The following is a 13,835-nucleotide window of genomic DNA, read 5'->3' on the forward strand; positions in this document are numbered from 1 at the left end:
ATATATATATATATATATATATATATATATATATATATATATATATACATGCCACTTTTTACGTCTACATGATAAGTCTTGCGAATAATAATTATTGCATAATCGTGGGGTAACAATTCGTTAACTTACTACCGTGGAATTCTGTTTCGCAAAAACATATTTTATCGTATAAAACACTTTTTACCTCCCCTGTTGATACCACATATAGGATTTAGTTTTTGTCTTTCGCGCGCGCCCCACTATTTGCCCATCTCATTATAACGGTGTCGCAGAATAGTCGAGTTCGCAAACTGGCTAAACGAATGAAATATTCTAGGGATGACATCGTTGCGTACACATATACGATTGAAAATCGAAAGATTCCATTCGTCTATGCATTTTTTGTATTTGTATATTATAATACACATCTGTTCGAACAATATGTGCTTCCCAAATATTCGCAAACTACCTTTGGGTGACGGTCTGATGTACGATGATCGCCCCATGTACATAATTTCAGCACACTTGTCAACAAACCTTTTGCAAATCTCTAATACCACTGAACCGCCAACGTCTCCCTCTTCACCATCAATAAAATGGAACGTATTGCAACAAAATATTGTAGAACATTTTTATTCCAAATCTCAAATGTTTATAAACAATAGTATTTGACGGATGGCCTTAGCATGAACCACAGTTTGTGCAATTATAACGTTGAAATTCCATCAGAAAATGCTATTTTAGACTTGCGTTAAACTATCACACAGTCTTTCATAATTAGCCTTACTCTCCCACAGGTATGACCGTACAAACTGTATAATATTTTTTATTTTATTTTATTTATTTATTTTTTATGTCTGTTTTCCAATACTTTTTATTGTACTCTCTGTGTTGCATAAATACATTTGGGCGCAAACAACTGCATTAATATTATATTGTCTGTTCACACAGTAGATAAAACATCCCTACTCTGTTATACTCGCGTAATCCTCCGGATCCGACGTAATAACGTCAATAAACCTAAATCACCTGAAAATAAAACGTTCTATATCCTTGCATATATAATCGTTTTATGTTACTATTCTTCCTGTAGATGTAATGCGTATTTGTTATATATGTTAAGTAGGGCTGCATAAGTTTCTTTTGTTTTTTATTTCTATTTATTTATTTATTTATTAATTTTTTCGTGAGTTACAGTTTCCCGACATAAACGATAGTTCACCGTGCTCTTCTGCGTTTTTATCGTTATTTAACTATTATTGTTGGATACACGCGCGCAATAGCACGTTAATTATCACATAATATGCATTAATTTTAATATATGTATACGAGAAGCACACGAAGATTGAAACAAGAGTATACCGAAACGGCTCTTATTCTCTTGGCCATCGTCAGTATGCTCAAAGCGTATATTACATAAATTAAGGACTTTCAGTCGACGGCTATAAGTAAAAAAATAAAGATCCGTCGCCGGACAAGTGACGTTTTAATGTAAATTCTTGTGTTTAAATAAAAATATATATATATTTATATTCATATACTTTATTTCTAGGAAAACACCACGTGCTCTCGGTTTTATATTAAGACTCGTGTTTTGGGGACTGTCTCGTCCGAACGAACCTGCAGGGAACGATAGATGAAATTCAAATTCGAGAGCGAAAATAATGTATTCCAACCTGTCGGTCGAGATAAATACGATTAGGGGTCGAGTGCGCGGATGAGGCTCGGTGCGGTATAAATTACGGCTGATGGTTTTGTTGACCGGCAAATTCGATAAGTATATTCTGGGAGAAAGCAATAGTGGAACTGCAGAGTGTGCACTACAAGTATAAAGCAATAGAATAAAAGGACATTGCGGAAATACAATTTTGCGGTGATGGATTTCGGGGTCTTAAGTATGTTTGTGTGTGCGGGGCAAGTGTTAAACCACTCGCGTGTTTACTTCTTCGTAACTTTCTCGTGGATACTTCTAGTTTAATTTATTTAATTTTACCATCGTGGTTTTCTTCTTTTCTTCTCAGACAACAAGACGAAATAAGACGACAGTTTGCGCTAAACCGCGTGCCACGTGCGCTATACATGCTCGTTTTATTTATTCATTATTCACATTCGATAATCGTACTTTACATTATAAGATCAACGAATCAACACGACGTGAACAATACATCAAACGTACGCGAGAATAAATCACACCGTTTCGTTTACCATGAATACGTAATTAGCTTTGCTCCAAAAACCATACACGTTTTCGCGGAGACGCGGTCGCAGTACGAGAGATAATTGAATATCAATAATTTCTGCTTCTGCCTGGCAAACTCGCTGCACACCATGTTCAGTCAAATAAGTTTTGATAATTTATGACCTCGGATCAGTCCGGAACATTTGACCAGCTTTTGACTGGTTCGCGGTACGGTTGTTATTAATAGCTACGCGAAATCAACTAAACAACTGCCGTCACCGACCACCCGTCGTACTACAGCGAACGTACCAGCACGTATTAATTTATATAGTGTTTAGCCTATTTGCATGCAAATTTATTTTCGGTAAAAATCGCCTAAGTACTCGGCTGTATATGTGTAATGCGATATCATTTTAGCATACAGCGAAACCTTTCAGTTTCACGATATAGGGTATAATACCATATAATTGTATAGTAAAACACAAATTTCATTAAATACGTAAACGAGTATCGCTGTATTGGTGTAGATAAAATATGTTTTGTGATTCCATTACTCGGCTTTCATCTACCGTGTAATTGGATAAAAACGCCGCATTAACACATCTCAGCTAACGTGTTCGTTTGGGATTTAACCCACAGACTAATATTTTTTTCATAGATTAACAACTCATCACTCTTATCGTAAATACATTCAAAATGTTAACATGAAAAGTTTATGATTTTCAATGTAGTTAATTTAGTATTATAGCTCTAACACAACGGTACTCTACGTGTTAACTGTACGTGCTAAATGAAAAAATAACGTTTTAAAGCTTAGCAAGATATTTTTTAGTTTTCCAGAGTTTATTCTTTTTCTACCATCGCTTTTTCGGGCGGTTAATCATGGCGTCAAAAGTTTTGGTCAACAACTTTTTTAAGATCTAAAACAAGAAATAGATTTATCTTTTGACTGGTCATCTTCTTCGGTCCGTTGGAAGATTTTCTACCCTTCAGGAGAAAATAAAATGTGTACATAATAAATAGTTATAATTAAAAATGCACTAACGGCTAGGAAATATCATTAAAAATGTATAAATTAAAACCGACTTTTGCTTGAGTTGTATCTTTTTATTTACTTTTGGTTGTTTATACATTTTTAATAATTATTTTATTTCATAAAAAAAAATTGTATATATATATATAAGCTCTCAAGGAACGTTTAATTTCGTTCAATAAACGTTTTTAATTTTTTTCGATCAAACATGAGCGTATAGTGTCTTACGGATTAAACAGTTCATGCAAGGTCAATATTATTATATTCACATCACTAACATGACAAAATAAAAACATTCACATTTTTTCACAAGGTATTAATTTTTTTTTTTTTTTACGCTCAAGTCCAAAGTATGTTATAACTGTATGAGTTTACGGTTGTGAAGATATTCAATGCACATAATTTTGCACGAACCTCTGCGTTGGATGGTTATTTTCGATTTCAATCAAATAATTATCAGTCTAATAATACAACAGCAATATATATGTTATATATATGTAATATTCATTGAATGTGCATTACTGCGTAAGCCAAAATACATTCGTCTAGGAGAAATGTAATAATGTTCCGACGTGACTAATCTTGTAGAGGAAAAGGCGATAGCAATAAAACTTAAGTGTCATAAAATTGAAAACGATATAGCTAAGAATGCCACGGCAGTGGTGGTATTTTTCGGCGGAATAAATAGAGGGTCGTTTTTACTTTTACTCTTCTTTCTCCTGCCCTCCACCCTACCTCTCCTGGGTGTTGATCTTTTTTCCTTAGTATATATATATATTTATATATATGATTGAATGTATGTGCATAAGTATATAATAGCAACTCTGACTTCATTTCTTTTTTTTTCCGTGTATTCTATTGCCATTCTTTCGTTCATAATTTATTCAACATGCGCCTATTGAAGAACGCGATCGCGAACACACAAACCGCTAGTCTTATGGAAATTCGTTATTGCACGAGATGCGCTCGAATTTGGCGTGGCGTTATCGTTTTGCACTCGTATCTCCAATGGATAGTTCTCGAAAAATAATGCCGGTCGACTTGAAACGGATCGCGATTGTGGAACGTGAATTATTTCATATCGGTGTACACGTGTGCATATTACACGAGTATATTTAGTCGCGTGAGTCGTCGTCACCGACTGGAAGTCCACGGAAACCTATCTCCACACGAATTCGATATGGTTATCTATGTAGTTTGTATAGTAATTTCTGTGTGTGCGGTCGGACTGCCGGAAGTTTGATAAACTTTGAAACGAAAGGAATCGGTCGCTTTGAAAATAACTATAGAGTAATACTAGTATGCACGATAAATATGACGTATTTGGCCAGGTGTAATTTGCAGTAGTCTAGCTTGGCTCTGTTACCGCTATGTCGCATATTTATTTATTGAAATAAACGTCAAAGTCAGGTAGCTCACGTATATAAAAATAAATAGTGATATACTATATCATCATAAAAAATAATGACAAAAATATTAGTTAAATACAGTCCACATTTTAACAAATTTAACAATTATTATTAACTCATAATTTATATTTAGTACCTAATAATGAAAGAAGTCAACACTTGAATCCAGCCTTAAAATCCTTTAAGGAGGTTATTTTATGTGCGTGTAATCAGGTAGGGGGAGAGTAAGAAATAAACGTGTTGTGTATATACATTACACATCGCTACGACGATAACAATTGTAAAACGCGATGTGACCTCACGATCGAGAAACACGGGGTGGTAGCCAACATAACAGCTGATCGACGGTTGACGGGGCGGGGATGGTGGTGAGCGCCGAGTCGTATATAAATTCTCGTACCACCTCGTCAACCGTTCCAGTATGCGCGTGTCCGGTCGTCGCTGTCGCCCATATCTATTTCATCCACCCCCGGTACACATTGTGAGCATCGCATTCTCACACCGCGGTGCCAACCGGAAGGTCGTCGTCGTCTTCGTGTCTACCACCACCAGAAACTTCCGGTCAGTCTGTTTACGATTTCGTATTATTGCTCTTTGTATACGATTGTATTATTATACGCGCGCCATATAATGTTTACTAGTAGATAATAATGTTAGTTACTTATGATAATAGAAATTTTTAAGAGATCGGTGGCAGCAAGAATATTGCGTTCAATCAGTGGGTGGAGGGAGCGGTATTAAAAAATAACAACTCGAAATACGTAACCGACACATATCATAACCGTAATGCAGCGCACACATCGTAGTACATTATATTATTTACTTTACTTTTGCAGCTAACGATTACAAAGACTTCCTTGTGTGCTGGTGTATTTTTGATGTCCATCTCTACTCAAACACTCACCCGTGTTAGCTTACCCTGTATACGCACTTACGTAGTTGACGTTAAAGTTCTACGTTCTGTACATCGCATATGGCCGCATACCCATTGCTCGATTTTCTCCTTTCGTCTACCTACACCACAATTTTACACCACTTACGTTTACTGTATACATCAAATACTTTGTTAAATGTTGCGCACTGCATGTATTACGAAATTTCTATCGATTTCTAGTCGCATTATGTTGAAATGATATCAAAATTATATTATTATCACATGAAGTATCCAAAGAGATTGTAAAAAAATATCGATTTATCAATTCACTTCTGACGTAATCTATACTCTTATTCGTGTTGTTCGAGATTATTGAAAAACATATAGGTACTGTAGTTTGTTAACGGGTACTATACATATATATATATATATATATATATGCAGAATTTTTAATGTCTATCCATGTACGATAATAATATTTAATGCGAATACGACCTGTTACGGTTTTTTTCTATTTATTAATTTTTCATTTTAATTGACAGTATAATACGGATTTCAATAATATTACTTATTTTTAAATCAAAGAAAATATCGGTAACAAAATCAAAATACATAGTTTTTATTGAATTCTTATTTTTTATAAATCTCCCGTTCCCATACTAGGGCATAATGTTCGAGTATCATACATTCGAGTTTATTTCTACCGTGGCAACGGTTTGCGGTCGAAAAATACCTATATTTATGGCGAGCACAAGCAAAACGTCGTGTTTCATGTATTTACAACAAAGAAGCACACGAGCTTGTTTAAACTTTTAATGTAACTGTAACGCGCGTAGTATTAATATTAATAGTACGCCAGGTATAACATTACATTGTTTTATGAGCTCTGTGGTACACTTCCGTTTTTACACTTTACACACGCGGCTTACGTGTAGGTACCTACACGCGTATATCGTGCTATAACCGTCAGAGTCTTAAGTTATTAATATTTTCCCCTTCCTCCAAGAATATTAAAGACAGATAAAAAGGGTTTTTGTTTTTTATATTTTTAAGTTTTTCAACATTTTTCCATACTTGTATAGGAACTCGCGTCAATTATTATATGTAATGGTTTTATTATAAAAGTTACTTTTTGCCTTTTCATAAATCCACTGTATATCAGTATATTATTACTCATTCATTCTCTCTCTCATTTTTTTTTCTGTGTTGTTACTTTACATTTTCTCACTCGTAGTTGCTCGGCCAGCATTAAAAACCCTCTTCCATTTTTATAAATACCGGTGGTTATGTAATGTGTAAACCACTTCACACTATATATTATTACACCCTTGCTAAAAGGAGGACACATTTCACGGTTAGGGCTTAGCAAAAAATTCCAACACGCACGGCCGTTAAGATTATACGCTGTGTATACCATGGTAAAATACCACATGATATACATAAACTCGTATACATATGTGTATACATTCCGTGTAAAGCGAAAACAAAATATAAAAAAAGCCGCTAACGTTTGCTCGGGTAAATCTCGATTACATTTCGATATTCTACCTTCTTCTATCAGCTCACTCACCCACTCTCACTGCATGTATCTTTACCTCCTTACCTCATCATATCGTTATATAAATCTTTCTCTCTCTCTTCTCGTATCTTTCTTTTGATAGAGAATGCTAAATTAAAAGTCATTTTCGCTCGAATCATATAATTTTCCAGAGTTCCGTTTTTTCTAATAATATGAGAAACATGTCGATCACGAACTATTACATTATACGGAAATCGACCGGAAACTGTATTTTATCAGCAATATCTCTACACTTTCTTTGTCCTGACCGTCTTCCAGTGGTCTATACGCACTTCAGTCAAACTTTTGACATAGTTTATAAGCTTTTAATATCTTCGAATCTCAAAATTTTAAGTTGGTTTGAATAGCACTTAAATCGTCTATTTATGTATTCAATCACCGTAGTATCAAAGCTTTGGAAATAACTTCGTTCTTCTTAGTTATAATTGTTATCATGCGATTTATTTTAAGTGCTGTTATTTGAGTGTTTTTTTTTTTCCACTGCAACAGAGCACTTTTTTATTAATTTTAATATGTATTTAATAATCTTATATATTTATAATTAAATGTAACTCTAACATAATAAACTAAAACTATTAAAAAATCAACACTGGATACTAAAAACTACAAATGAACTCTTATTTTGGTAATACTTTTATCAAATCATAAGACAAATTACATAACACTATTAGTTGTTCATATTTTCTCATAATAACCTTGATACTCTGTACAAATACACACACACACACACACGCGCGCGCGCGTTATAAGACAGAATTATGTGAATAATCATATACTTGGTTGCACGAATAACGTGCGATTTTCTGAACCGCCAACGATCTCTCGAATTAAAACTGAAACCGAGAAATTGTTTAAAATTGATGACAATAAGCCCGAGAGCGTTTTGAATTCATTAATCGAAACGGATCTGCCGCCAACGCCCGCGCGCCGGAGGGATCGCGAAATTGAATAAACGGAATTCTTCGCCTAAGCCGTTCTGCAAATACTTTTCTGTGGATTAATTTGCGGGCTGTGCGGACGCGTCGCTAAATTAATTCGTCGTTGAAAATATACGGCCAACCGGGTACGACACGCCATCATTATGCGCTCTTTTCGTTCACTTCTAGCGATTGTTTATTGGACACGTACTCGTAATGAGTATTTCAAACCATTCGGGTGTACATAATAGATTAATGCTCATTTAGGGACAAGCGGGGAAAAATAAAAAAATTAAAATTATTTAGATTACTGGATAGCGAAATGAGCGGAAAACTGCTATTTTATTTATTTTACACAAACACACGTATAACTTTCGTGTTTAATTTAATAATAAGTTATTATTAATAACCTTATACTATGTGTTTCAAACGCGTTATATTGGGTAATATCAGAAATAATCCAAAAAATTGCACCGAAGAGGCATTTCATGTCAAGCGGTTCAAAACATTTTGAACTGTGTAATTTATTGAGTAAAATTATAAAATATTGAATTCACAAAATATGGTACAATACGAGAAGTCGTTCTTCACATATGGTTCATTATATGAGCAAATTTTCTATAATATAGTACACTTGCACGTATTTCACGTTTGAATGTGTGCTGTAAGCAGTATAAGGTTTATCTTTTTATTGTTTGAGTGACACGAAAAATCATGTATCGTTCGAATAGAAAAAAAAATATTCTAATCGTTCAACAACGCTGTTGTTCAAGAATATATTTTATACGGCATAATTCATACAAAAAATTTATTATATTCTCTGTTAAGTGATATCGAAGATGAGCAGCATTCGATTTCACTGAGTCAAATTCACTCGTAGTTGTTCAAAATCGAGGAGGTTTGCAATATTTACATATATATAAGAGAATAGAAATATTATATGCAATCCAATCAACGACCATTGTTTATGTGTGAAAATAATGCGGTCTACTTAGGAAATTGTGAACATATTGTCACCGTAACCATTTATATTATGCATCAACGTATATATGTAACGTCGACAAATCACGAAAAGGTTCATTCTCGCTCCCAGACCAGTTGGTGGTCAGAGGTATACCGGAATTTCGTATTCCGTCATTTCATCACGTCTGACACGGGTGAATCTATGGACTGGAAACGACCGCCGTGTCCGATTGCAGTCGTCAGTTTTAAATTCACATTAACCACGTACATACATATATATATATATATATGTATAGATAGCGTATGTGGTGTATAATAAGAGGTACTCATAAGAAGTAAGTGGAAAACTAATAAAATTATTATAATACGATGCGCACCGCAAAAAATAAAATTAAACTCGGAGAAACGAAGAAAACAGTCATCACACACACACACACACCTTTATAATATATATATATATATATTTTTCACAAAACCTTTTCATCACGACCCTTAAAAGTTGGGTCAATGATTGGGCGTCGTCGATTTAATTAAAACCCACGAGAATTATTCGCGGTTTGAAAGCAAAAAACATTGGCAGCAATGAGAACAAATTAAATAATAATATTAATTATTATTTTCGGGTCTAGCATTCTACACGAATATTGCAAACATACGTATATGTGTACAGCTCTTTAGGGAAAACGATTTAATAAATGACGGGAGAAGAAAAAAATCAACAGGAATTCAAACACCATATTATTATTATTTATTATTTAGGAATACTCATCGTTGTGGTTTTCCGCATAAATTGCTATCGTGGAAGTATTTTATGCTCTTGTAGTATGTGCCTATTCATATATGTACATATCATAGCCGTGTCCTCCATATAGTAACGGGGAATGCAATAATAATAATATCAAGCACGACCAAAAATTTCCGGAAACGTATCCGGTGCGTTATTGACGTACATACCGCTATGTGTGTACCACACGTACCATATATTATCTATTTTAATACACCTAATACGTCATACGGACAGTATATGATACACATGTACGGACGGATTATTGTTTACGATATTTTTCAAACATATCTTCGCTTCTGCGGTCGGATGTACAACAACAATAATAATATGAACGATAATACGTATAACGTACAACGGATAACAAATATTAATATAGCAGTGGTGACGGACGAATGTGTACTAAAATATTTTATAATGCGCTCTCAATATGTGTCGGTCCGGCCGTAACCGATTGTTTTTTAATCGATATTTGTATAGAGACTAGGAGGAATCACATCCCCTCTCATATTTACTCATATACGTTAAACGGGAAAATTGTATAAGTTTACGCTTCCCCCTAGCTACCCAACTCCCCCCCTCACCTGAAAGTAGCTCACCACGTATTGCTGAGTTTTGCTGACGACCATGTAGCAGTTAGAAAACTTTCCCATAAGTTGTTTATTTTCTACGGTTCATCCTAAATCCAGTAATTTATTTTACCTCCAAAACTTTAGATGAAATACATTGAAGCACATATGTGCGCGTTGTACATACAATATAGTCAGATCATACATTTTATACTTTTCTCGCACCTAGTCAAAACACTATTCGTCCGTCTCCATGGATTTATCAGCAATGTTATAACATGAATCTCTCAAGGTACTATAAGTGTCGTAAATGTTGTCAAAAATATACGCGGTTTTTAACCCAGAGATGCATGATGTGTATTTGCAGCAACGGATCAGTTCTTCTAGCTAAGAACATGACACAATATTATACATCTTCATTAAATAATGCTTTACATATTATATAATAAGTATCTATTGTCCATTCGCCGTAACTGCATAACATGCATTATGTTAGGTCGGTATTGCGTTTTTTATTTTTGCCTGGTTAAGCCAGCGTTTCGATGCGACTTTTCAGGGGGACGCTCACTTGGCTTCTCGAAACTTGTTGACCTTACACCACTATGTTGTAATATTTTATCGTTGTACCCCATATGACCGGTGCATTACAAATCCTTTTACAACGAAAACATACAGACAAAAACTTGCAAAAACTTTGCTCTGTCTAAAAAGCTCGCATTAATATTATTATCACTTTTGTCGCTACTATGAGCGCCGCTGAGAGTGTTGAAAAGATATGGAATGATAGGGTTTAATAGACCGACGAGACCGTGGTACTGGCGCCGTCGTGAAAAACAGCGTTTTCACAGCAGTGGCGGTGAAGATACCGCATAGCGCTTGTATTCTAATGAACAAAGTTTTATAGAAAATGATCCGTGTCTGATGAGTTCCGTGAATTTCCGCCCGTTCGACGTGAATTTATTTTTATTGAATTGTATCGTTGAATATCATCAATAATACGGCTGTAACTCCATCCCCACCAGCTCATGACGCAATCCAACAACTCTTCGTCGTCTCGTCCTTCCTATCCATGGTGTCCAAAGAACGGAGTAACTGCCACATTATTCCCCGCTTTAGTTGCAGCAGCAATATAAAACCGTTCATTATTACGCTATGGCGATGTCGTGAAAGTATTCCGTTCGATTCAATTTGAAACCAACTGGGTTTTTCGTTTATTTTATATTTTATTTTCGTCTGACTACGTGCCTGGAGTTTTTCGCACAAAATTGATACCGCAAGAAAATTAACATTCTTCGTATATATTACGCCCATATTATGGGTGGTCGGCTCTACGACCGAACAACAGCCGTTACACGAGTTACGTGAACGCAGCTGAAAACATCTGGCTGTTATTGGTTTAGTGTCCGAGAAAAAAATATAAAAATCAAAGAAAAATTTAGAGAAAAAACCCGTTTCCGAGTGCACTGTATTTATTATTATTATTAATTTACTTCTGGTTGTTGAAAACCGTTGCTAGGGCACTTGAATCGTATTCGTCTCTCATGTATATATAATTAAAATTGTTTCTCGAGTGCGCTGTGGAAAACTCATAATATCAACGACATCTCATTAAACTGAAAGTAGAGTGGTGAGAAAATCATATTTTAATAGAAAGGATTGGAATATAGTAGGTTCATCAATGTGGTGTGGACCAATCGATGACTGTATTACTGTGACAATAACACGAAAATGTTTTATTTTATCACCCATCACTTTTTAGGTATAAATTATAAATACAAGATTCACTTTAATCTTAGGTTTGCAATGTTTGCAATGTTTGTGCAAAATATGTATCAACTGATGCAAGGCTTAAAATATATAGGATAAAGATTTTAATGTACCTATTATTTGTTTAAATGTTTTTCTTTTTTGAAACTTATAAATTTGTTAATCTCAAAGCTCATTTTCAATACTAAAACGTATTTTTATCATTATTTATCCAAAAATATGGAAACATGTGTTCAGTATAATTAGTAAATCCATGCCCTATTCGAGAAATATGTTTGGGCATGTTATGAATTCAATTATCGATTCAATTTTCTAAAAGAAAAAAAAAATATAGCATAAAACCATGGGCTATTATCCCACTCGCAATATTAATCAATGTCTGTATGCTGATGAATTGAAAGACTACACTACGCTACACTGTATCAACAATAATTAAAAAGTATTAACGTTTGAACAAAAACGCGAAATTAAGTAAATTTCACCGTTTCTTTTATATTTAAACGTGTCATGATTATTTACACTCTTGGCGAAGAGTATATAAAACACAATTTTTGTTTTTTTTTTTTTACAACGTTTGTTACCTACTTGTATTTAAAACGCGCGAAAAAGTATCGCTATAAATTAAATTAAAATTCACAACGCCGTACTAAGCTATTCATTGCAACAAATAAGAAAAACGAATTTCATTTTATGACCCAAGAACGAATTAAGTGGCACAGATTGAGGAACTCGCCGTTTCGGAATTGAAAAATGCGTATTGTTTTCTAGTATTTTACAGTACCGGGAAATGAAAATCGTAAAAACGTTATTTCACATTTAATGATCTTTATTTCAAAACACACACTCGATTAAACAGAAGAAAAAAATCAAACTAAATGGATTTTTAAAAAATTGCATTCAAATCGATCAAAATAATTTTATGCCTATACATTGTATATGTTATATACTTAACATACCATTTGAAAATTTAGGGAACTATAACATTGAAACCACAATATCATAGCGTATTCTCAGAATTAATATACATCAATTTTTTTTTTTGTTTTTTCGCTTTTATAGCTCACTTTTTTTTTCTTTTTAATGTACACATCGTATTTTTCCATGCGGTATGCAGCATTGAACGTACTACAAAAAAAAACGAATAGAGAGAGAGAGAGAGAGAGAGAGAAAGAAGAATCCTTTTGATCAACACGGCGGATGATGTTAATTCAGTAGAACCTTCGGCAAATAATACATTTAACTAAGAACCTTTGTCGCATTCTCTATTCGGTCTATTAACAAATTTGTTTCATGTCCATAAAATGGGATTTTTCCTTTTACGCATATAATCCTGAAAATGGTGTCTATATTTATCGTTTCTTGAAATCGTTCGGCTTCCAAACGGATGAAAATTGTCGGCGACTGTTCAATTTTCTCTCATTTCTTCAAAAAGCAACGCATGAACAATAATAATTTATTAATTCGTTTGTTTAGTACGAATCGAAAGTGCATATTACCTCGGGTCTAATCGTGTAATCATCGTACTTTTCCCCTGCGATTTTTTGGTATCAATCATGTGTACCTGCGATGAAAAACACTCATTCTGGAGCGAAGCGCCGTCGAGACGAAAAAAATAGTGCGTCAAACTGTCGCTGTGCCGTTGCTGCTGCGCTCGAATTGAAATGACGTGGACGAATGCTTTGGAATTTAACTTTTCCGTCGTTCGCTTTTAATTTGACAGTTACGCCCATTCCGTTTCACACTCAAATTCGGTGTGTGCACGTATGTAATAGTTTCGTGTAA

At 34.4% G+C, this 13,835-nt stretch overlaps 1 protein-coding gene across 5 annotated transcripts in view; it reads left to right on the top strand.

The window, feature by feature from the left end:
* Nucleotides 1-13,835, top strand: part of LOC112680301 (complexin) — a 239,369-nt gene that overhangs the window by 185,688 nt on the left and 39,846 nt on the right. Inside the window, exon 1 of one of the 5 annotated variants that reach the window (XM_025550353.1) lies at nucleotides 5,048-5,161. The exons of the other annotated variants lie outside the window; for them this stretch is intronic. The gene's annotated coding sequence lies outside the window, so the exon portion shown is untranslated. Of the gene's footprint in view, nucleotides 1-5,047; nucleotides 5,162-13,835 lie in introns of those variants that run through there. 5 annotated transcript variants of the gene reach the window in all.

This window comes from Sipha flava, unplaced genomic scaffold (genome assembly GCF_003268045.1).
Source record: "Sipha flava isolate LNK unplaced genomic scaffold, YSA_version1 176_pilon_pilon, whole genome shotgun sequence".
Classification (NCBI taxonomy): domain Eukaryota; kingdom Metazoa; phylum Arthropoda; class Insecta; order Hemiptera; family Aphididae; genus Sipha; species Sipha flava.